At 38.6% G+C, this 23,616-nt stretch overlaps 1 long non-coding RNA gene across 1 annotated transcript in view; it reads left to right on the top strand.

Annotated features, from left to right (window-relative positions):
* The window catches only part of LOC131914070 (uncharacterized), a 55,265-nt gene extending 33,468 nt beyond the window's left edge, over positions 1–21,797 (top strand). Inside the window, exon 2 of the long non-coding RNA XR_009380070.1 lies at positions 21,649–21,797. This is a non-coding gene — a long non-coding RNA (uncharacterized LOC131914070). The remainder of the gene's footprint in view (positions 1–21,648) is intronic.
* The last annotated feature ends 1,819 nt before the right edge of the window (positions 21,798–23,616 follow it).

Genomic DNA, 23,616 nt, shown 5'->3' with positions numbered 1-23,616 from the left:
ATAGTAAGAATGGGTAAGAGTCAATATATAGGTGTATTTCAAATCCCCAGGTAGTGTCCAATATGCTGTTATCCATCAGCACAGCAAGGATACGGGGTCAGAAGGCACAGAATAAGCGTCTTCCAAAGGTCTCTGGCCTAATGGAGAATGGAGCTCATGGACTTGTGGGTCTTGGCATAGTCTCATGATCTGAGTAAAGATCTGAAGATGCTCCTAATCAGTGCCCTGAAACAGAGTGCAGTTCATCTACCTCAATACAGCTAGCTACATCGTTTTGTTAGCCTGCCATTTCTTCTTTCCTGCCTGTTTGTTTTGCTGCTCAGAGTCTGACATTTCCTTCCTTCTCTTGCTTGTGGCTCCACTGACACATGCCTTTTGTTCTCCCATGACTCATGCTGCTTTTACCTTTAAAGACTCTGCTTTTCTTTTAACTTCATCTCATGTGTTGTGTAGATTTTTCTCTTTGGACTCTATAAAAGAACTTGTGGTTTAGCCAGCCAGTGTAGTTAATGGTATTTTCTTGTCAGAGCTGTCAGTCACAAGAGGACACACCAAGGCTGCTCATCTGTCTCTAAATTGCTGCCTTTTGGTCGGATGACTGAGTTCCACAGCTAAAGAAAACCAGTGTTCTGTTCAGAAGGAAAAGTCCAGATTTGTGCTCTTCCACAAATCAATAATATCAAAGATATACATTACAGATACGTGTGAAATGTACCAAGATTTGAAGATCTCCAAATGTTGTGTTCCCAGAATGGACTCTGGAAAATAAAATCCCCCATCTGTTACCTCCAATCTATGAAGACTTTTTTTCCAGTTTTGTAGCATATGGTGGCTGGTGTCTAAAATCCCAGCATTTGAAAACCTTAGGCAGGAGGATTGCCATGAGTACTAGGCTTGGCTGAGCTGTACAGTGAGAGTCTGCTTTATTAAAAACAAAGGTGAGAACCAGAGTTTTTGTTACCTCAGTTTACTAGGGAGTTTACAGATACCACCGTGTGTGTCGTATTGAAGCAGCGGAAACACCGAGTTCACAAGGACTTGCAAGTTTTCTGCTTATATTAGTTACCATTCTTGTTTTTGTGATGCACTCTCTGACAAGAAGCACCATAAGAGAGGTCAGTCTGCTTCAGCTTGCAGTTTGAGCTGTGCAATCCATCACTGAGGTGAAGGGGTGATGGTAGGCAGCTTCATAACGGCAGGAATATGCAGCTGGGTCTTCTCAGCCCACATTTTACTGGAACAGGAAGCAGACAGCAGACCAGAAATGACATCCTTCATCCAGTGAGGTTCCATCTTTGAAGGTTCTCTGACTGTCATAAGCAGCTGGGAAATAGGTGTTCAAACACAAAAGTTTATACCTGACATTTCACTTTCAAAATGTAACTGTGCTCAGCTGGGGAACTCAAAGCTAAATCCCTTCCAATAATTCTTTTTTGTAACAGTCTTAACATTCATCACCACTTATACATTTTTTATTTAATATGCATAGTGTCTCATATATATATTTTACTGCTATATCTCAACACAAGTGATTTATATCCCAAAGAAATGCAATACTGAAAACATGTTTGTTCTGCCCCTCTTTCTCACGATCATTGACACTTAGTATGGAGAACAAACTGAACATTATCAATCTCTTAAATATATGTGAAGGAACAGACTCAGACAATTAAAATAAAAAATAGGATGGAGGCTTTACATTTTTTAGATAATAATTAGTTTCTGTAAAGAAAACATTATATACTTGTCTCAATAATATGATTAACCATAACCTGTGAGCAATTATGTAAGAAAACTGTGTATTTACACACACACACACACACACACACACACACACACACACACACACATGCCAATCTTACATGTTTTTAGCTAAGGACAAGATCCAGCTCAGTATTGGTCTAAGAATCTGATGTTTGAAGATTAAACTGCTCTGGTGGGGAATTCTTCCATACTATGCTCAGCTTCGTTTCTAGTTTATTATGGAAACGCTCTTCGTTCTGAGGTGACACTGTGAAATAGAAGGTATTGTACCTAATCACAATCAAATTAGCATCAGATCATTTACTGCTGATGATCTTATTTTTCCAGCCACCATCAGTCAAGTTTCCCTGACGCTTGCTCATGCCTTAACAATTTATATTTCACAGTTGTGGTTTTATGACTGTGAAATATAATCCCCCAAAGCCTAGCTCTTGAAGCTAAGTGGGAGATGAAAAATCACTTAGATCTGTGCAAGGGCTACATTATTTTGTGAGAGAAAATCATGTATGCATGCAGCTTTTGAAGCATGAAGAAGACAAAGGAAACCTCTACTCTCAGGAGTGTGACTTGAAGTTAAGCAGGCACTATAAATATAGACATCTTTAAAACTGTATATGCACTAGGATAGATTTTTTCTTAAATGGTGAATAAGTCAAGACTGTTGTGGGAAGTATTAAATTACTGAACTTGGCCTCTTCATTATTGCTGTATAACTTTGCCTGAAAATATGATAGGAACCTGAGGTAGACGAACTCTCTTCTCTGTGCTCTGTCATAATCTTACTGGTGTCATGCTGGTAACTCTGTTACAGAGATGCATAACTTGGCTTATACACATGTCTTAGTTTTCTCCTCTATTGCTGTGATGAAACAACCTGACAAAAGGTAATCTATGGAGGAAAAGGCTTATTTCAGCTTACAACTCTCAGGCAATACTCCATCATAGAAAGAAAACAAGGCAGGAACTGAAGCAGAGGCCATGGTGGAACACTGCTTACTGGCTTGCTCTTCATGGTTTTCTTAGCCTACCTTCTTGTATAACCCAGGACCACCTGACCAGGGTGCCTCTGGTCACACTGAGCTGGACCCTCCCACATCAATCATGAATCAAGAAAATGCCCCCATAGACTTGCCTACAGGCAATCTGATGGAGACATTTTCTCATTTGAGGATTCTCTTTCCAAATAAGTCTAGCTTGTGTCAAGTTGACAGAAACAAAAGCAGGAAAACAATACATCACAAAATCTTTGAGATTATAAATACGTTTTTGTTTTTTGATATTTAGGCACTTTTTGGGTAAGAAAGAGTTCATAAATTATGCTGGGGTTTGCTGTGGATATCGTTCTGTATAAATAAAACACTGATTGGCCAGTGGCCAGGCAGGAAGTATAGGTGGGACGAGGAGAGAGGAGAATTCTGGGAAGTGGAAGGCTGAGAGGAAGGGAGACACTGCCAGCCCCCACCATGACAAGAAGCATGTGAAGACACCAGTAAGCCACGAGCCACGTGGCAAGGTATAGATTTATAGAAATGGATTAATTTAAGATATAAGAACAGTTAGCAAGAAGCCTGCCATGGCCATACAGTCTGTAAGCAATATAAGTCTCTGTGTGTTTACTTGGTTGGGTCTGAGCTGCTGTGGGACTGGCAGGTTAGAGAGATTTGTCCTGACTGTGGGCCAGGGAGGACCAGAAAAACTCTAACTACAGGGGTTCAAGGCAGCAGCAGGTATTTTCCAGCATATTATGAGCTAAGTTGTAAATATAAAACACATAAATATTTTGACATTTTCCTAGTCTTTGCACTATAAAAACCAAAAAGGTGATTTAACTGATTTTAATACTTACTTTCCCCCAATTTGTCTAAAATATAGTGTCAATGCAAATTTAAATATATTTTTTCTTACTAAGTCTTCAGAACCTATTGTTTCCACTTTAAATGTCTCATTGCCTAGCAACACCTGCAAGGATTCCACTTTTTAACCATTGATCATGATTCACAAAACAAAGCTCATTTATGTTGATAGGTTTGCAACATATTGAATATACTGATTAGCTTTTGCTAGCTTCGTACAAACTAGAGTCATCTGGGAAGAGGAAACCTCAGTTAAGGAAGTGCCTTCATTAGATTAGCCTGGGATATGTCTACAGGGGCCATTTTCTGGATGGAAGATTGGGTAGGGTCCAGTCCACTGTGGGTGCTGTCATCCCTTGTGAGGTGGTCCTAGCTTTTATAAGAAAGTTAGCTGAGCAAATAATAGAGAATTAACAGAAAGCAATGCTTCTCCCTAGTCTCTGTTTCAGAAACCTCTAAATTCCTGCAGTGGTTTCCCTTGGTGATGGACTGTAACCTACAAAATGAAATCAATCCTTACCCTCTCCAGTTTGGTTTGGGTCAGTGTTTTATCACAGGAGAGTCCCTTAATAAGGAAAAACATTGATGTCTGGAATCAAATCAAAGCATTACTCAAAAAGAAGTAAACCAGTATCTATGAGGAAGCTCACTCAAAACCAAAGCAAAACCAATTCAGTTGTTAGAAGAATGAAAATATTAAAATAATTATTAAAACACATGACAATTATTGTGACATGATATTATTAAGACAAAAATTTTTACAATGAAAAGTACCTGAGTGGTAATAATAGTAAGGTATGTCATAAATAAAAATATTGCTAAGCTTAAAAAGTAGAAGCCACAAAAATGAAACCCAAGGCAAAAATGAAATTTCTTTTTTTTTAAACTTTTTTTCCTTGTTTTTATATCCTAACCAAAGCTTCCCCTCCCTTCCCCTTTCCCAGTACTCCTCCTCTTTCACTGTCTCTTCAGATACAGGCAAGCATTCCATGGATATCAACCATGGTATTACAAGCTGCAGTGAGACCAGGCACCCCCTCCTTTGGATGAGACAATCCTGCATGAGGAATGGGTCCCAAAGGTGGGCAACAGAGTCAGAGACATCCTCTGTGCTCACTGTTAGGAGTCCCACACAAAGACCAAGTTACACAATTGTAACATATATGCAGAGAGCCTAGGTCAGTCACATAAAGTTTCCCTGTGAGCACCTGTGAGCCCAGATTAGTTGGTTCTGTGGGTTTTCTTGTGGCGCTTTTGACACCACTGGGTCCTATAATCCTTCTCCCCTGCTTTTCTGTAGGATTTCCCTAGTGAGGCCTAGTGTTGGGCTGTGGGTTTCTGCCTCTGTTTCCTTCAGTTGTTGGATGAAACCTCTCTGATGACAGTTGGGCTAGCCATCAATATATGAGTATAGCAGGACATCACTAGTAATTATTTCATTGATTTTATTGTTACTGTTACTCATGTTTGGTTTCATCCTAGATCTCTGGGGGGTCCTGGCTCTCAGGGAGGAGTGACCTCCCTTTCAGGTATGGGTCTTTAGCTGTGCCAATCATCAGTGGGTCACTCTCACAATTTCTCCACCGTCTTTTCCCCAGCACATCTTGTAGACAGGACAAATTGTGGATGGAAGGCTTTGCTGCTGCGTTGGGTTCCCAGAACTTCCACTGAACATCTTGCTTGGTTACAGGAGATGGCCAGTTCAGGCTCAATATCTCCCATTGCTAGGAGTCTTAGCTAGGGTCATTCTTATATATTCCTGGAAGTTTCCATTGCTCTAGGTTTCTAGCTCATCCTCAAGATGCCCCAGAATTGTCTCTCCCAGTACTTTCTTCATCCATCAAATGAAATTTCTTTTCAAAGCTCTATAAAAAAGAGCATTAAGTGAAAGACAAGGTGATTTCAAATAGCTAGTGCCCTGGCCAGCAGGGCTTCAATGGGAACTCGACCACCCTAAGGACAGAATGATAGGGACAGGAGACACAAAGGAAATACACCAAGACAAGATTCTGATCAAGGTGCAACTTTATTTTTCTCCAGGAGGGTTTATATAGTTCCTGCAGGGTCGGGGGAGCAAGAAGCTGTTATCTGCATAGGGTGGAGCAAGCTAACTGGATGTTTGTGTAGGATGTTTACAGGGTGAAAAAGTCAAGGGCTCTGACTCAATGTCCTGTTGATAGGCAACCTGACTGTAAGATGATCTAGTTCCCTGTCTTATGGGGGTCTGTATTTTTCCACTAACTACAGATTCTGTCCTTGTCCCTGACAAGATAGATAATAAAACTGGATTCTTTTTTTTTTTTTTTTTTTTAATTACGAACTATATGGCCTAATGGTTCAGGCTTCTTGCTAGCTAGATCTTACATCTTAAAATAACCCATTTTTATAAATCTATACCTTGCCACGTAGCTCATGGCTTACCAGTATCTTTACATCTTGATTCTCATGGTGGTGGCTGGCAGTGTCTCCTCACTCAGCTTTCCTGTTCCCAGAATTCTTCTCTCTGCTTGTCCCGCCTATACTATTGGCTACTGGCCAATCAGTGTTCTATTTATCAACCAAATCAGAGCAATACACATTCACAGCATACAGAAAGGTATCCATAGCACTTCCCCTTTTCTTTTTTTTCAAAAAGGAAGGTTTTCACTTTGATATAGTAAAATTACATATAACAATTATCAAGCAAGAATTATAGTTATAATATCTAACCTATTTGTAATTGGCGAAATTAAAGAAGATATCCTATCTTGTGGTGGTATTGTGTTCCCCAAAATATTGTGCACCCTAATAAACTTATCTGGGGTCAGAGCCAGAACAGCCACTAGATACTAAGGCTAGAAAATGGTGGCACTCACACCTTTAATCCTAACATTCCAGAAGTAGAAATCCCTCTGGATCTCTGTGAGTTTAAGGCCACATTGGAAACAGCCAGGCATGGTGACTCATGCCTTTAATCCCAGAAAGTGAGCCTTTAATCCCAGGGAGTGATGACAGAAAGCAGAAAGGTATATAAGGCGTGAAGTCCAGAAACTAGAAGCATTTGGCTGGTTAAGCTTTCAGGCTTTTGAACAGCAGTTCAGCTGAGATTCATTCTGGATGAGGTCTCAGAGGCATCCAGTCTGAGGAAACAGGATCAGCTGAGGAATTGTCAAGGTGAGGTAGCTGTGGCTTGTTCTGCTTCTCTGATCTTCCAGCATTCACCCCAATAACTGGCCTCAGGTTTGATTTTATTAATAAGACCTTTAAAGATTCCTGCTACACTGTCTATCCTATATTTGTGAGTCTAAGGATTCATATCTAACTTATCTTTTATCATAACTAAGGAAATTATAACATCAAAGACCTCAGAAGGATATAATATTACCTAAGTAAACAGGCAGTACATTATAAGCAACTTTCAAAAATCTAGAATGACAGAGACAGCTGGCTGCCTGGACAGTCATCCAAAGTTCCTCTGTAAATTTGGGGCATCTGTCTTCAGCCCACAGGCCTAGAGTCTCTCAGTCACTTCTTTATGTGTCCTGTAGAACATGTGGCAGTTTCCTCTGTGAAGCAGGAACCTGAAAGACCATTTCACCAAGCAAAGTTCAGTGGTCACCTTCTTATGAGTCCTGCAAGTCCAGTTGATACATCATTTTGTCAAGCAGTTAGGCAAGAACAATTTCTTGCCCAAATGACTATTTTTGTCAAGAGGAAGATAAACTCCATATACAGTGTCTTCAATGCCCATCCTCCTCTCTGAAGTAAATCGGTGCTGCCAGGAGTAGACATGTCTCACTGTCCAGAAAGTCTAAATTTCTAAAACATTTTAAGTGCCATATTCTGTAGGTCTTTGAAGTGTTTAAAGATTACCTACCTAATTGAATTATATCTATATATACCTAGAAAACTTAACATGATATAAAAATATTTAAATGATATTTTCATTTAAAACAGATTGATTATAAATATGATCTCTTTCTAAAGAAGAAAAGGGGATAGTATAGATATGATAGGATGAAAGGGTAGATTAATGAACCTGCTTTTAAAGAACAACTTATTTAGAAATGTTTTACATTGCTATGGAATTTAGTTTATTGATATAAGTTTAAACTTAATTTTGTTATACTGTATATATATTTCTATGCTCATTGGAGATATTATGTTTATGTAACTCATTTAGATTGTAATGGATAATTAAAAATACAAATTAATAATTAGTCTTCTATGATAGTCAAACTTATAGTCATGTTAAAACTGGATTCTTAGAAGGAAAAAGTAGGGGAAAAGTCAATAAAATATTTTCAGAAATAATGGGTCCTGTTTTCTAACCCTAACCTACTAGTCTTGACTTTTTGGATATTTCAGAATGTTAGCATCTGGACTTACTGTTGAAAGCCAGACTGTTGTACCCACTGTTTTGCTGTTTTCATGATGGTTAGTGTTTTTCATAATCATTGTTTTCTTATTTTCTCTTTTAGTGTGGCTTATTTTTCCTGTTGTTTTACAGGTATGTTTATGTCTTCTGTGTGTAGGATTCTAGTATCACCTGGAGTGCTGGCTTATTGGTGATGGATTCCTTTAGATTCTGCTTATCCTGGGTAGTTTTTTATTTCTCTTTGAATTTTGATAACACTGTTGGCTGTAGTCATCTGGCTTAGCAATTATTGTTACTCAAGGACTGAAACACATCATCTCAAGCCCTCCTAAGACTATAGGATTTCTGTTGAACAATATGGTGTAATGTGATGAGTTTGTTCCATATATTACTTTGCACTTCTGTCTTGAAGTTTTAATATTTGTTCTTTGTTACATAAACTTAGCTTTTTTTTTTTACCTATAATTTGATGTGGAGAGATTATTTTTCTGGTCTTATCTGTATGGCACTCTAAATAACTCCTGTATCTGAGTGATGTTCTCTTTCCTCAGATTTTTGGAATTTTCTTCTGTGATTTTGATATATTTTATATACCTTTAAATTATACTTATTCTACCTTTCTATGTCAAATACTCACAAATTTTGGTCTTTTAAGTATGTCCCACAGATCTTGCCAATTCTATTCACACATTCCTAATATTTTATCTTTAATATTTTTAAATATTTTAATTTATGTATCTTGTCTCTAAGCCCTGATATTGTTTCTTCTATGTTACTCATTCTATAGGTGAAGCTTTTCACTGAGTTTTTCATTTATCTTATTGGGCTGTATAATTATTCATGTATTTATTTATTTTTTTATTTCCTTTCTGAGACAGTTTCTCACTATGTAGCTCTGGCTGTCACTTTTTGTTGCTGATGCTTTTTCTTTTTTTCGAGATAATGTTTCTCTGTGTAACAGCCTGGCTTGTTCTGGAACCTACTTTTTAGATCAGGCTGGCCTTGAACTCACAGAGATCAGCCTGCCCCTGCCCCGGAGTGTTAGGATTAAAGGTGAGCACTAGCACATCTAGCCAAAATTACTTCTTTTTTCCTTTTTGTTTTTTGAGACAGGATTTCCCTGTACAGCTGTCTGTACCCTGAAACTAGCTCTGGAGATCAGGCTGGCTTCGAACTCACAGAGATCTGCCTCCCTCAGCTTCCTGAGTGCTGAAAATAAAGGTGTGTGCCGCCACCGCCTATGTCCTGGAATTGTTTTTGTTGATCCATGTGGACAACATTTTGGCACTTGTCTTGTGTCTGTTTCCTAAGTATTTGTATTGCAGCTTTGCATCTTTATTCTTCTTTTACTGAGCTGCTCATTTCCAAAAGTTTCAGTTTCATTTTTCAGTGTTAGCTCCTTATTGAAGTCCTCTTTCACAACTTGTATTGAATTTGTTACCTCATCCAACGGTTTATTTGTATTGTCTTTTATTCCATTTAGGAGTTTATTTGTGTCATCTGACTTTATTGATCATTGTTTTAATTATTGCTTTGAGTTTTATTTATTTTTCTAGGGATTTCATCTAACTTATTCTCATTTGAATACATTACTATGATACTGGTAATTTTCAGATGGTTTATGTTGTCTTTTTTAAATATTCCATTTATTTCTGTGATGCGGCTTATATATCTAGAATTAGGTCATTTGTTGACTTTTTAAAAATCACCTATACTTTTTCAATTGAAGTATTTGCAAAAGTTCAGTGGGTAAGGTTGTAGCAGGGCTCAGATGTCATTCCTTACCATAAGATTGGTAGTATAACACTATAGCTAAATTTTCAGCCCACATCTCAGAGTCAGATTTGACCTCCAATGCCATTAAAAGAATGGAATGCTAACTACATGTCTCATAGTAATGTATAGAAGTTATACCCATAAGTTCTAACCAACATGACTGTGCAAACATGAGCTGAACATGGATGGATGACACCAGTGGATGTGTCAAACTGGATGAGGAAAAGTCCAAGAGGCCTTAACCCTACTCAAAGAATTATAGAAAACAGAGTTAAGTTGGGAGCAGGAGACGTGGCCCTCCCCAGGAAAGAGCTTACTAATTATTTGTTCAGTGCCAAACAGTCAGCCGTGAAGACATACATATAGGTAACATTATGTCTACTCCACAGGCTATATTTAGAAATATGTATCTATACACATAGATGCATGAAATAACAATTAGTGAAACAAGACGACACAAATTTAAAGGAGATGGGGAGGAGAATATGAGATGGTTTGGAGGGATGCTAGAGAAGGGAGAAATGATGTAATTGTATTTAATGTATAAAGAAACTCTGCCTAATAGGTAGATCCATCATGAAAATACAGCAGTAATGAATTATAAACAGCTATCCTTTAAATTCTAATACTTTTGAGAGAATAAAGGAGCAGTGCAGATTATATCTAAGTGTAGATCTAAGTTACTAAGGGGGAAATAGAAATAAATAAATAAAACTAGAGACAATTATTGGCGCAGCAGAGAAAAAATAGATGGAGAAGTAATTAGAAGGGAAACAAAGACAAGGATAGGAGAGAAGTGGCTACAGTTAAAGCTGGAATGTAAAGAGAAAAAGTCACAGCAGTGCAACCAGACATCCTAATGCAATTCTGGGGACTGATTTTGTCATTCAGTGTGAATTGTATCCCTTAGCTGTTGTAGAGTACAAGTGAAAAGAAGGCGTTCTCCTGGACTTGTGTGACTTCTCAGCTTCCAGAGTCATTGTTCTATACCCAGGAAGCCGGGAAGGCTGCAGCAGTCCTTTGGGGTTCTCTCTCTTGCTCTCAGTCTTCAATGGCTTCAGTCCCTGGCTTAACAATTTAATGATGGCCCAGCCTTCCTGGCGACTCTGTCAATCTTTGTTTTACGTACCTAAGGATCCTTTTAAGACAGATTAAGCAAAGGCTCGTGCCAAAGACTTGGTGAGTGAACGCAAGTTTGATTCATGATTTGGACTCATTAGGATTGAATGGTTTGATTTCTTGTTCTAGGTGATCGATGGATGAGTGTGAATGTCACATTCTCTTACAGCTTTTTCAGTGTTAATCAGAAGTGGAAGTTGTCTCTGAAAATATTGTTGAAGATTTGTTTAAATGTCAGTGTGGCACAAACTGGAATCACCTGAAAAGTGAGCTCAATTAAGGGATTGTCTTCATTGCCTTTATTGGTATGGGAAGACCCACAATGAATTTGGGCAGCACTTTCTGGTAGCAGTCACGATAAAAATGGGCACAGCAGAAAGAAGATTATTTACTTCTTGCTTCCTGGTCTTAACTTTCAGGCTAAGCTAATTTATCCGTTTGGTGGTGGTGGTGGTGGTGGTGGTGGTGGTGCTGCTGCTGCTGCCTCAATGATGATAATGGTAACAGTGATGATGAAGGTGGTGGTGGTGGTGATAATGTTGATGCTGATGCTAATTCCATTGCTGATATCAGAACCAACATTTCCAGGTTCTGAAGACTGAGGACTAACGAATCTCCAGAAACCCTCCAGGTTTTGGCAGCAGATTGGGGTTACTGAGGCACCCAACCCTATGGAGTGACCAATTACCAGGTGCTTAGCCTTTCCAGTGAGAGACAGCCATTGTGCCAGTACTCTGACCAAGCAACAGTTGGGTTCTCAACCTGTCACGTGTTATTCCTCTGCTATTGCTGTTTCAAAGCAGGCTAATTTAAAGTGTGTGTGTGTGTGTGTGTGTGTGTGTGTGTGTGTGTGTGTGTGTGTGAGAGAGAGAGAGAGAGAGAGAGAGAGAGACAGAGACAGAGAGAGACAGAGACAGAGACAGAGAGAGACAGAGACAGAGACAGAGAGAGGATCTGTGAGCACATGTTGGTTCTTTTTCTCTGGAGAACTAGGACAAACATTTATTTAGTAATTTTTCTCTAAAACATGTTTTCAATGAAGCCATCCACCCTCAACTGTAGGCACAATTAATCATTATTAGAACTCTGTGGCAATATTTGGAAACCTGATTTAATGACTTATTCATATTTGCCACTTTTATTTAAGCAAACGATCTTCTGTGCTTATTCATCTTTAAAATCATGGTGTCTACCACTGTATGAAAGACTGTTACATGTTTGGCATTTTGTTTGCTACGCTGGAGTTGAGAAACCAGAGAGTGTCCTGGGAAACTGTACAGTTAAAAATGAGCTGCGAAGAAACTGCTACACCTACTGGGCTTGCTCTTTTTTTTTCTTGTTAATTTATGATAATGCTGGACTCTTAGCAGACATGTGTTAATGAGCTGAAGTTTTTTTATTACCCTGATTTTTAAAAGGGGTGATTATGCATTTTCTAAACACTCAGTACAAGATCTTTTAGAGACTTTTGTGTTACCACAGGCTAAATAACTAACCTCTAACTCTTCATTTATAATGAGGGCATAAAATTTGGTTTGGCTAATGTTTTCTGAGAGCATCTCAGAGTCTACAAAATTAAAGAAATTTTATGACACAGAAAATGTTATAGAAGTTACATCTCCCCCCTCTTTATCTCTTCTTCCACATGCTTTCTTCTTATTTTTAAAATGTCCAATGTTACCATCTTTCCTCCAAGTAAGGTCCTCACAACAGTGAGGTGATGAAAGACAGGCCATTGGAGTCCCCTTTTCCAGTCCACCTCACTGTTGCCCCTGTGTGAGGATGAAGATTTGCTTTTGATTATGGTTACTGAAGAGGTAACTTACTGTTTGAGTCCCAAATCCAAATGTGTTCCCTAGTAGAAGGCATTTGCTGTCAGAAGTTTTCTTGTTGCACACATTAGAGCAGCTAAGCCACCTAGAAGTGGCACAAATCCACCAAGTACATCCAGTCCAATCTTTCCTCTCAGCTCTGTGTTCCATCAGTCCTCCCAGGTTATGAGAACAATTCTTAACTTCACTCTAAAAAATCTATTTCTGACCTACCCCTTTGAACTTCAATATATAATTTTGTTCTGAGCAGTTATTTATCTCTAAACAAACACTGTTTTAGGTTTTAACACTATGTAAGATGGACCAATGTTAGCCCTGAACCATAACAATTTGTGGCCTTGACATTTTTCACAGGATATCTGACATCTGTACTTGGAGAATGTTTTCATGCTTTTTCAGTGTTTCACAACATTTTAAAGAAAGTCATGTGTAAGAGGTTAGATATTTCTTTTAGTTTTCTCAATTACTGTGTATTTATAAAGAAAATGTTTTCTTCGATCTTAAACACAACAAACTAAATAAAACACAAATGAAATTAGACCCTAAAACAAAATGCAGCCTTTGTGAGAGACAATGAAAGGAAACCAGTTGTCCATGTCGTAGACAACATCATCGGTGGGTGTGAGTTTGTTCAGACACTGTGTTAACATTTACAAAACCTAATACTCACATCCCTTTGTGAGGACTAGTTTTTGGATACTGCAAATGCCATAGGCTTACTGAGAAACATTTCTTTCAAGCAAATATCAATTTAATTTTCTAGAAAAATAAATTATGTAAATTCATCACAAGAGGAGAATAATGGAAGTAGCACAGATCAAATAGGGTTCCCTGTCAAAATATTTCATGAACAGGACACTCATTTTGGCTTGTGCTCATTTCTAATTTCTAACATATACTCTGACAAGAATACATATTTTAAAAGTTCACATAATATCTGAAGAGCAATGTACAGTTTAGCAATCACCATTTTCTATTTCTTGTCCATTGAACATATACTCCAAAAAAGACTAATTAGAAATACGATATTACTTTTAAAGCAGTGTAGTCAATGGATATAATTATAATCTTGAGTTGGGGTAAAATACAGATATTTGATGATTTTTTTTTTTTTTAGTGCATAAGTGTGCAATTTTCTAGTCAGATTCTCACTGATGCTTGAGTTACTTTTTTTTCTGTAACCAAATATCTGACGAGTTAATGAGGCATTTAGCATGGCCTATGGTTTAAAAGGGAGCTAGCTCATGGTGGCTGAAAAGGGATGGTAACAACAAAGTTTAGGCAGCTGGCCATGCTGTGACCAGAATCGAGAGTCAAATTTGGAAGTAGAATAATAACCCTAAAACATGGCTACATCTGATCCTCAGAATCTGTGCTGCATAAAATTATATAGACAAATGACCTAGAGTCCACATGGTAGGGTTGAGATAGATTATCCTAAATTTGTTGGGTTTAACCAATTGAATTTGAAGGACTCTTGTAAGTGTAAGAGGGAGGATAAAGCGTGTGTGTGTGTGTGTGTGTGTGTGTGTGTGTGTGTGTGTGTGTGTGCAAGTATAAGAATATGCTCATTTGTGTTTGGAAGACAGAGGACAACCTCAGATGTCATTCCTCCAGAGCCGTCCACCTTGCTTTTTGAGACAGTCTCTCACTGGCCTGGACTCTATCTGGTAGGGTAGTCTGAGTGGCGAGGGAAATCCACCATTCTCTGTCTCTCCAGTACTGAAATGACAAGCTTGGTCCATAATGCCTAGTTGAAGATAAAATTCAGACCCTTATGTTTTCAAGGTGCGTTTACCAACTTGAGCAATCTCCCAATTTAGTTATTTTAATGCTGTGTGCGACTAATAGCAACAACGTTGGGCAGTACAGGCATGAGATCAAAATTCTTCCCAACATCACCCTCCAGAAAGCTGCTGTAAACCAAGTAGAGCTTGTATCTGAGAAGAAATCTATGTCCATGCACTGAAATAAAATACTGCAGACTAGGTGGCCTGAAAGGGAGACGTGCATCTTTCCACAGCTCTGGTGGCAGGCAGTCTATGACCAAGGCACTGGCCCATTTCATTTCTGGTAAAGGCTTTCTGCCTAGCTTCAGAGGACAGCGTTTTCACAGGGTCTCAGTGAGGGAAGAGATGGAGGAAATGGAGAAGGAAAGGAGGGAAAAGGGAGAGGGAAGAGGAAGGAGAGAGAGTGTGCTCTGATGTTTCTACATGTAAGGGCTCCTATTCTTTCAGAGCAAGGCCCCATTCCCGTGATCTAATCCATATAACTTGGATAGCTCCAAATATAATCATATTAATACTTCAAATTTTAATCTATAAATCTAGAGAGCAAAAGTACAGTACAGTATCTAGCTTTTAATTAAACTAGCCCACATCCCTTAAACTTGCCTATATCCTTCTTAAAACTCAACTCTTACCAATTTTTCCCTTTTTTAAAATCTGGATATGCTTACTATGGTAACGTCAAATTCTTAAAGGACATCAATTATACCTGTTGAGCGAATGCATCTACATGTATAGACAATTAGAATTTTAATTATAATTCTTGCAAAGTTTTATGGAACAGTTTCATTTCATCACAAACAACCTGTTCTTCATTATTCATCAGTTTTAGAGATTCTCTGCTTTGCTTTTTTGGCTTATTTCCAGTTTCTTCTCTTAGCTATAATAGTTTATGGAAACAAAATGAGGCAATATCATTTATTATTTTAAGTGAGTCCTATGAAGCTCAAACTGAAACACCTATTCTTTTTTCAGATACTAGAATGAATTCCTCATTTTCCCTACTTACTTCACTGAGATCAATATCGTTTTTTTCTCTTTCTTTTTCTATCACTTTAGGTCTAAACATTCTGCAAATTAAGAGATTTTAAAGCTGGAAGCAAGTAAGCAGAGTGGGAGAAAAGTAATTCAGCATGGAGATAAACACTTTAAGCAGATAGTATAGATTTTGGCACATAGTCAACATTCAATAAATGTCAAGTTTCTCCCTTACCATTGCTTCATATAGACAGCATCTTGTTGTGTGTTTTGCCATAAAATGCATTCATATGGTGGGGGGCATTCCCCTGTCTAAGTCCCCTGCATTAGTAACTCTTATTCAATAGCAATCAGTCTTTGTTCTAGGTAAGGCATAAGGAATGCAGTTGAGGAAATGTTTCAGTTATGTCAGAAATTCCAGTATTTATCTTGACCTACAAAAACTTACAGAGAGTAAACCTCTGACTTTGCCACCAAACAGGTAAGGACAAGTTGTATTTGAGATTAAACAATGGATACTGAAGTGTGGAGGCTAAACCAGAGGACTGTCTCTTGCAGCCTGTGTCCATATTACTGAGCTCAAACCAAACAGCATGCTCAAGGGAGTGATGCGAAGTTTGGCAGCAGACCAGAGCAAGGTTTTCTGGCCACGTTTTCTTCCTAGCATCAGTAGTGAGACTTTAGAGACTAAGAAGATACTTCTTAGTCTTTTCCAATGATGTAAAATTAAAGAAAGTTTTGGGGAGAAATCCATTAGGAATAACTTTTGCTTCACTTAGAAAATTTTCTGGAAATCAGAAACTGCAAGCCCAGGCAAGGAATCTCTGAGGCAGATTTTCCTCTCACAGTGGATTACAGCTGGGAACATAAACCCAGGAATCTGCCATCATCATCCTGCCACTTCAGACTCCTTTTTCTGATTATCAGAAGCAAAGTTTACCGATACACAGATTTCCTATTAATTCAGGTGCTGATAAGAATGAGTCTCCTGGTAGCTTTTGAACGAAGGACAAGATTAGGGTCAGAATCAAGCCTGCTAGCCCAGAGATGCACAGTATCTTAGGACAGTGGTCCCTAAACTTAAACTGTGCCAAAATTACCATGGGCCTTGTTAAAATAGAAAATCTCAGACCTTCATCTAAGAATGTGGCTCAGTAAGGTTGGGGAATGACCTGAGAATCTGCATGTCTAAGAATTTCTCAAACAGTATTACTATGTTTACCAAATAAAAAGTCTAGTTAACAGCAAATACTTTTTGTTAAAGTATTTTTATTGAGTTTTTATGACAAACTTAAACTTCACTACTATCTAAATTCAATTTAATCATGTCTCTTGTTTTATCTAAGGTCATTGTTTCTTCACATCTTATCTCAGATCACACTGTGAGAAATGCTACTCTAGTGAGTAAGTGGTTTACTTCACTTATTTGCAGGAGTTATTTCTAAAGCAATACATAAGCATGTGTGCATGTACATTATTTTATTTAGAAATAGAAATTTTGATTGAGGCATTCATTATTCTAGGGAGCATCCTTTCTCACAGTGTAAAACTAGAGACTGAAGGTGAGGGAACAATGGCATCTGAGGTAGATTGAATGAAGTAAAGACAAAGGGAATTCTAGAAACACATTTTTGTGCTATTTATTGCTGTCTATACTTCTCAAACACATGAAATTGACAAAAGGGCTGAGTGCTGAAAATCACATGATGATTTTTATAAAAAGTTTTGTTGGAGAAAGTTCCTCATGAGTCACTGCCCTAAGAATAGTGAAAAAACATTCCACCTCCAACCCAAGTCAGGATAAAAGGAGTTTTATGAAAAGGGGACTCGAAGAGGGTGGACTTCTGAATTGAACTGACATAGTAAGACTGAGTAGTAGAACTTCATCTGTGTTTTGAAATCATGACATGTAAATTTTATAGAACCCATAGTGAGAAGTAGAAATGACTTAGAGACACTTGCTTTGATGTCACTAAGCATAGGGGATATATAATTATCTGCTAAGTGATAAATGACAGGCTGATTTCTGAGGTTGTCCCCCTCCCATTGTCTCTTAGGGCACAGAAAGTGCCATGGTCCTCTTTAGACACAGTATATGCCAAAGTGGTTTGCAGAGTGTGAATACAGACTCACTCAAGAGGCTCTCTTAGAGATTTGGATGCACAAGCTCAGGATAATATTAGATGCCCTGGGATGGAGAAAGGAATGACAAGCCAGGATAAAGAAAAGTGCATGCTCTATAAGGCCAAAGTCAAAGAACTCTTAAGAACTTATGAGGTTCTAGTACTTTACATACTCAGGAAACACCCAAAATGACCTTGCTAGATGACATTAAGTAAAACTTTTGTGATTCCTCTGATTTTCCTCTCTCCCAACTTGAAATAATTAAAAGAATCAGTTTTAGCAAGATGAAATGGTGTGTGTGTGTGTGTGTGTGTGTGTGTGTGTGTGTGTGTGTCTGTGTGTGTGTCTGTGTGTTTGTGTGTGTGCATATTGCCTGGAGAGGATGCTCAGAAGTACCAGTTAGGCAAGGAGAGAAACAGACCAGACTTCTCTTTCTTGACCTTAGCAGGCTCAAACTGGGAGAAGAAAATAGGTGTTAGTACAGGAAATACAGAAGTAGATGTGGGTAAGTTTTCTGTTTGACTACAGATTAGAGGCCATGGTACCTGAGAGCTGCTTATATAAACCTTACTGTGAGTGAAGGTGATTGATCTTGGCTAAGTATTGACTGGTTCATTGACTTAAATCCATCACACCCTCAAAGGATTCTTTTGAACTCTCTTGTATACCAAAATGAGATCTTAGAAGATGAAGAATCTTTATCTGCCATGTAAGAGAAACATCACTAATATACTCTGAAAAATACTGTCTAGACTAAGTCTTTGACCTAGTAAATCTCTTTGAGCTCAGCATACCACTGCTGCAAGCTCAGATGCCAACTTTGACAGTTTAAAAGTAGAAGTGATCTGATGTTAATTGCTCCTCTGATGAATATTGCTTTTAGTCAGTCATGTTTGTGGCATATTCTTCCAAGGGCACATCCCTAATGACCTAACTACCTCCTACAAGACCCCAAGCCTCACCTTTCAGAGTTTCACCATCTCCTAAGAGTACCACTGTGAGGACCAAGGTTTTTAACTGGGCCTTTATGACAACAAACAGAGTATTCGACATAGGTTGTCTGCATTTAGACACATGTGCAAATTTACTGTGTTTATGTTTATTTTTCTATAATTCACTGCTAGATTTTTCTCTAAGTCGCCAGTTTACTGCCTTACTCACTGACTACTCTTAACCCCGAAGTCCCATAGATCCAACGGAAACTTCCACTGTAATATACACTGTGGAAAATAGAGATAAAAATAGTGATTTTTCCTAGTTAATTTAGAGTCAAAATAAGAGTATCTTGCCACACTACTTTATCAACTACTAAGTTAAATCTCTACAGCAATGCCAAAGGGGAAATCAGGTAAAATTAAATGAATGTCCCTGGACAGCAAAAAGTATTTTGCACACAGGTGAAAAAATATATTTGAAATCAAACTTATTCTCTGAAAATGTGGTTCATCCAAAAGTATATTATTGCCAAAGGTCATGTAACAACCAACAAACCCAAGAACTTAAACACAGGCAACCATGTGAACTCTTCATGTGCTCTCTCACTAGGAGAGCTGTATGATTTGAATTGGACACAAGATGGAGAGAGGTGGAAAAATTAACAAAAATGAATGTTAAAGTGAAAAGTCAGGGATAAGATATAAAGTAGTGTTAAACCAAGTCCCTGGCACATGCCAGATTCTGGATCAATCTCCAGAAAGAAAACAAAGACAGAGTCAGAGAGACAGAGAAGAAAGCCCATTAAGGAAAAACAAGCTTTATGTTTGACAGATGTTGAAGAGTTAGCTAAGCAGTTAAGAGCGCTTGTTGCTTTTGCTGAGGATCCAGGTTCAGTTCCCAGCACCCCTGTAAGGCAGCTCACAGCCAGCTGTGCCTCCAGCTCCAGAGAATCCAACCTCTTCTAACTTCCGTGGCACCTGCACACGTGTGGTGCACATATACACACTCAGGCCCACAGTTACTCACATACACATACAATAAATAAATATTTTTTCAAAAAAAGAATTATTTTAAACTATTTGAAAATAAAGATTAAAAATGTGGTCTTACAGAAGTAGAGACTAGAGTAATGGTTTTCAGAGTCTGGAAGGGAGAGAGGGACGGAGGGTGGATGATGAGAACAGGTAGCCAGGCAGAAAAGTAACTTCTCTTGTTCTTTTGCGTAGTCTGAAAACTACAGTTGGCAAGAGCAAACTGAATGCTTTAAAATAGTTAGAAAAGAAGATTTTTAAAAATACAAACACAAAGCAACTCTGTGTCTCATGGATATAAATCTCTTTTCTGTGATGCAATCATCATGCATTGAAAACTGCACATGGAAATTTATAGAACCTTAATATATTTTAAAAAATAAAAATGGATTAGAAAAGGGTTTTGAAAATTTAATACCTTGAAAAAAAGTGATGTGGTTCCACTAATACATTCTAGCTGTAAAATTCAATAAGCTGTCCATGAAACATGAAATTACAGCTGCAAACTCACAATGGCCCAATTTAGAGAAAAGACAAAGCTCTCACTGCTCTGGCGTTGTTTCCTGTGAGACTGTTCATGCTCTGAAACACAATGAAGCGTCGGAGCACCTTATGTGTGAGCCACTCTGCCACCTCGAATGGGGAGACTTCACCTCTGTTTTGCTTTAGACACATGTGTTTTGTCCTATCACCCTTTCAAGGAAGTTTATGAAGAAGAAACATTTTGTTAAAGACAGGCATTCCTTTTTAAGAATTGTATTTTATATGTTTGTGTGCAGGTGTCCACAGAGGCCAGAAGAGGGTGTCAGATCTCTATGTGAGGGGCCCCTGATGGGTGCTGGGATTGAAATTCTGGCCCTGTAGTAGTAAGCACTTTGAGCTGCTGTGCTGAGCCATCTCTCCAATCCCAGGATTAAACTTCTAACAAAAAAACACAGCACTTACAGTTCACTAAAAATAACTGTATCTTACAGTCTTTTAGCTTTTGTTTTAACGATTGTAATGATTTTAAAGAAAATTATCATTTTGTAGCTCTCTGACTCTATTTTTCCAGTTTCCAAAGCTCCTAGTCCTATTTAGATCACAGATACATGTTCCTGCTCCAGGGAACTGTTTCTTTGCTCTGGAACAAATCTCCCTCTTATCCTGTCTGTCCCCATCCCCAGTCCTTACTTCTGATGCTCCTTCCCCAGAGGAAGTGCTGCTTCCTCAGGAGTCATTTTTCTGGACATCTTGGTTAAATTTTATTTCCTTATCATGAGTTTCATATCACTGATCTATTTCCATACTTTTTTCATTTGTTGATTCACATGTGCTGGGAACTTACTGTAATTAAGATTGGCTTTTATGTGTATTGTGGTTTAACATTACTCATCCCATCTGAGCACTCTCTGGTGTGGTAGTGAATGTTACTTTTATATGTCCCAATCTAGTGTGAGGCCTCCTACATAGAGTAATCCAAAAAACTTCCTGTTGAGTATTGAAGGATGTTTAATATTTCATTCATATCAAACAAGGTTCTAGTGCCATCCACGTTAAATAATTATTTATCAACTGGTATTTGATAATGTTTAAAGAATCTATGCAAATTAATATTGGACAAATTAAAATTTATTTCAAATCCAGGATTCAGAAATTGAATACAGTTTCTCAGGATATATTTCTACTACAAGGATCTTTAATCACAGGAATCAATCTGTTCTCCTCTTTCTCTCTCTCTTTTCTCCATATATATTACTCTCTCTCTCTCTTTCTCTCTCTCTCTGTGTATGTATGTGTGTGTGTGTGTGTGTGTGTGTGTGTGTGTGTGTGTGTGTGTGTAGGGGAAGACAGGGAAAGAGACAGAGGAAGAGAAAGAAGTATTGGGAACATTTGATAGTTAATTTTCATTTCAGTGTGCAATAATATGTGCATGAACAGTTATGGACATCAAAGCATCCCAGATGAAATCCAAGAGATGATCCACATGAGTTATGCATTAGAGAATTTTATTTGATGACTATCTACATTTTGTCTGATTGAAATTAGCTCATATTTTAATTCATGATCCACATAACATTCCCCCCTCTCTTCAATTTATTTTTTTTCCAGAAACAAAAAGAAACTCTAGTACTGAAAGAAAGAAGATTCTACTTCATATTTTTAAATTCTGCTCAATCTATCCCAACAACTCTTTGCCTAGTTGGAGATGCTTCTAAGACATATTGGCCTTGGAAAAATAAAAATAATTTTAAAATTGTTGTAATGGTTTGTTCTTCCACACTTAAAGATAGCTCTAACCTTAAACAGATATGCTCAGGAAACTAAGAGGTAAACTCAGTGCTCACTCTATTGGTGATTAAGAAATACCTTTCTCACTGCCAGATCACCTGTGAAGAATCTAGTCCAGTCTCACTCTTAAGTTTCAAGAAAGTCATCTAGTAAGTGCTCTTAGTATAAGATCACCATAATTAATAAACTTAATTTATTTAAGTTGGTACAATACATCCACAACTTGACCTTCTACTTTGACTTCATGGGTTTTCTCTTTGAGAATCGTGCCCAGGCTTCGAATGCCTGTGCAGTCCTAACAATTGAACCTTGCTTTTTCACCTTAGTTAACAGCAGGTGCTCCTCTCTGAATGTGTTCACAACTTCATTAAGATTCAGTGATCATTTCTTGTCTACAGGAAGAGATGACATAGAAAAATACGTGGGATTTAAAAATTATAATAAGAATGTGCTATTGATAACTCAAGAAATGTGAGGAGCCTTCCTGATGGTACAACACATCTGCACATTTGATGTGTGTTTTTTTTTCTTTTTCTTTTTCAGAATTTCTAAGTTGATTCATTGGGAATTTCATATCATATATCACAATCCTACTCATTTTCCAGTCCTTCCAAGTCTGACCTCCACCCTTGTAGCGTCCTCCCACAAAAGAAAATTAAAAAACAAAATAAAAAAAGAAAACAAAAATCTTTTGCTCCTCCATCTTTCTTGCCTCTCCAACACATATTAATTTGTTACAGTGGCCTTGGGAACTGCGGTATGTCATGCAGTACACCCTTTTGCCCAAACAGCTTTACTTGCAAATGTTCACTGCAATGAGTTGTTGGTCTGGTTCAAGGCCTCTGGCTTCTGGTACACCATCAATGCTGGACCCTCACCATAACTTCTATCCAATATTCTGCTGTTGCCCCAGGTCATGGAGATCCCGCAGCTATGGTTCTATGGGACCTGTCCCTTCATATATTCTAGCAAGTCATAGGTAGGGTAGATGTTAACATGGGCCAACTCAAAGCCATGGATGTGGGCTTGGGCGGTAGCTAATTTGGTTAGTCCTACTTCCATCTGAACTGCACCCCACAGGCAAAGGTCAGGGCCAGCTCTCCCACACCCATGACATCTGGTCCAGCTCTCCTGTGCCTATGGTGAGGGGTAGGGCCAGATCTCCTGTTGTGGCAGCAGTGAAGAGGGGTGGCAGCCTATGCCATTGGGGCCAGTTTTCCCTGGAGGCAGGCAGCTGTCCCCCTGAGGGAGCCAGTGAGGGGCAGGAGCAGTTATCCAGTGCCCAGGCCACTGGGGTCAGCTCTCCCATGGCCCTCAGTGGTAACACGAGCCACAGACATCAATACAGACCCCAACTTCAGTAGGACCACGGACAGGATATAGACATGGCCCTTGGCTGCAGCTCAGACCCAGACATCACTATAGCCCTGGGTGGCAGTGGAGGTCACTCAGATTGCTATGGCCCCAGCAGTAGTGTGGCCCTCTGACATCCATATGACTTCAGGTGGTGACCCAGACCACAGGTATCCACACGGCTTTCAGTGACAACATGGGCCACGGACATTTTCACAGACTCCAGCTGTAGTAGGGCCACAGACCCAGATGTGGCACTCTGAGGTAGCACAGGTCCAGACATCCCATGGCACCAGGTGACAGCATAAGCCACCCATATCATACTGTTTCTCATCATCTTTCCGTTTCTAGTTCTACTTCTCTCCACAGTGCACAAACTAAGCACTCCACTAGTTTTCTCCAATTTCTCCACTATACTCTTGTTCATCATAGTGG

This window comes from Peromyscus eremicus, chromosome 7 (assembly GCF_949786415.1).
Source record: "Peromyscus eremicus chromosome 7, PerEre_H2_v1, whole genome shotgun sequence".
Lineage (NCBI taxonomy): Eukaryota > Metazoa > Chordata > Mammalia > Rodentia > Cricetidae > Peromyscus > Peromyscus eremicus.
Note: the sequence above shows the minus strand (reverse complement) of the source record. Positions and strands in the feature narration are given on the sequence as shown.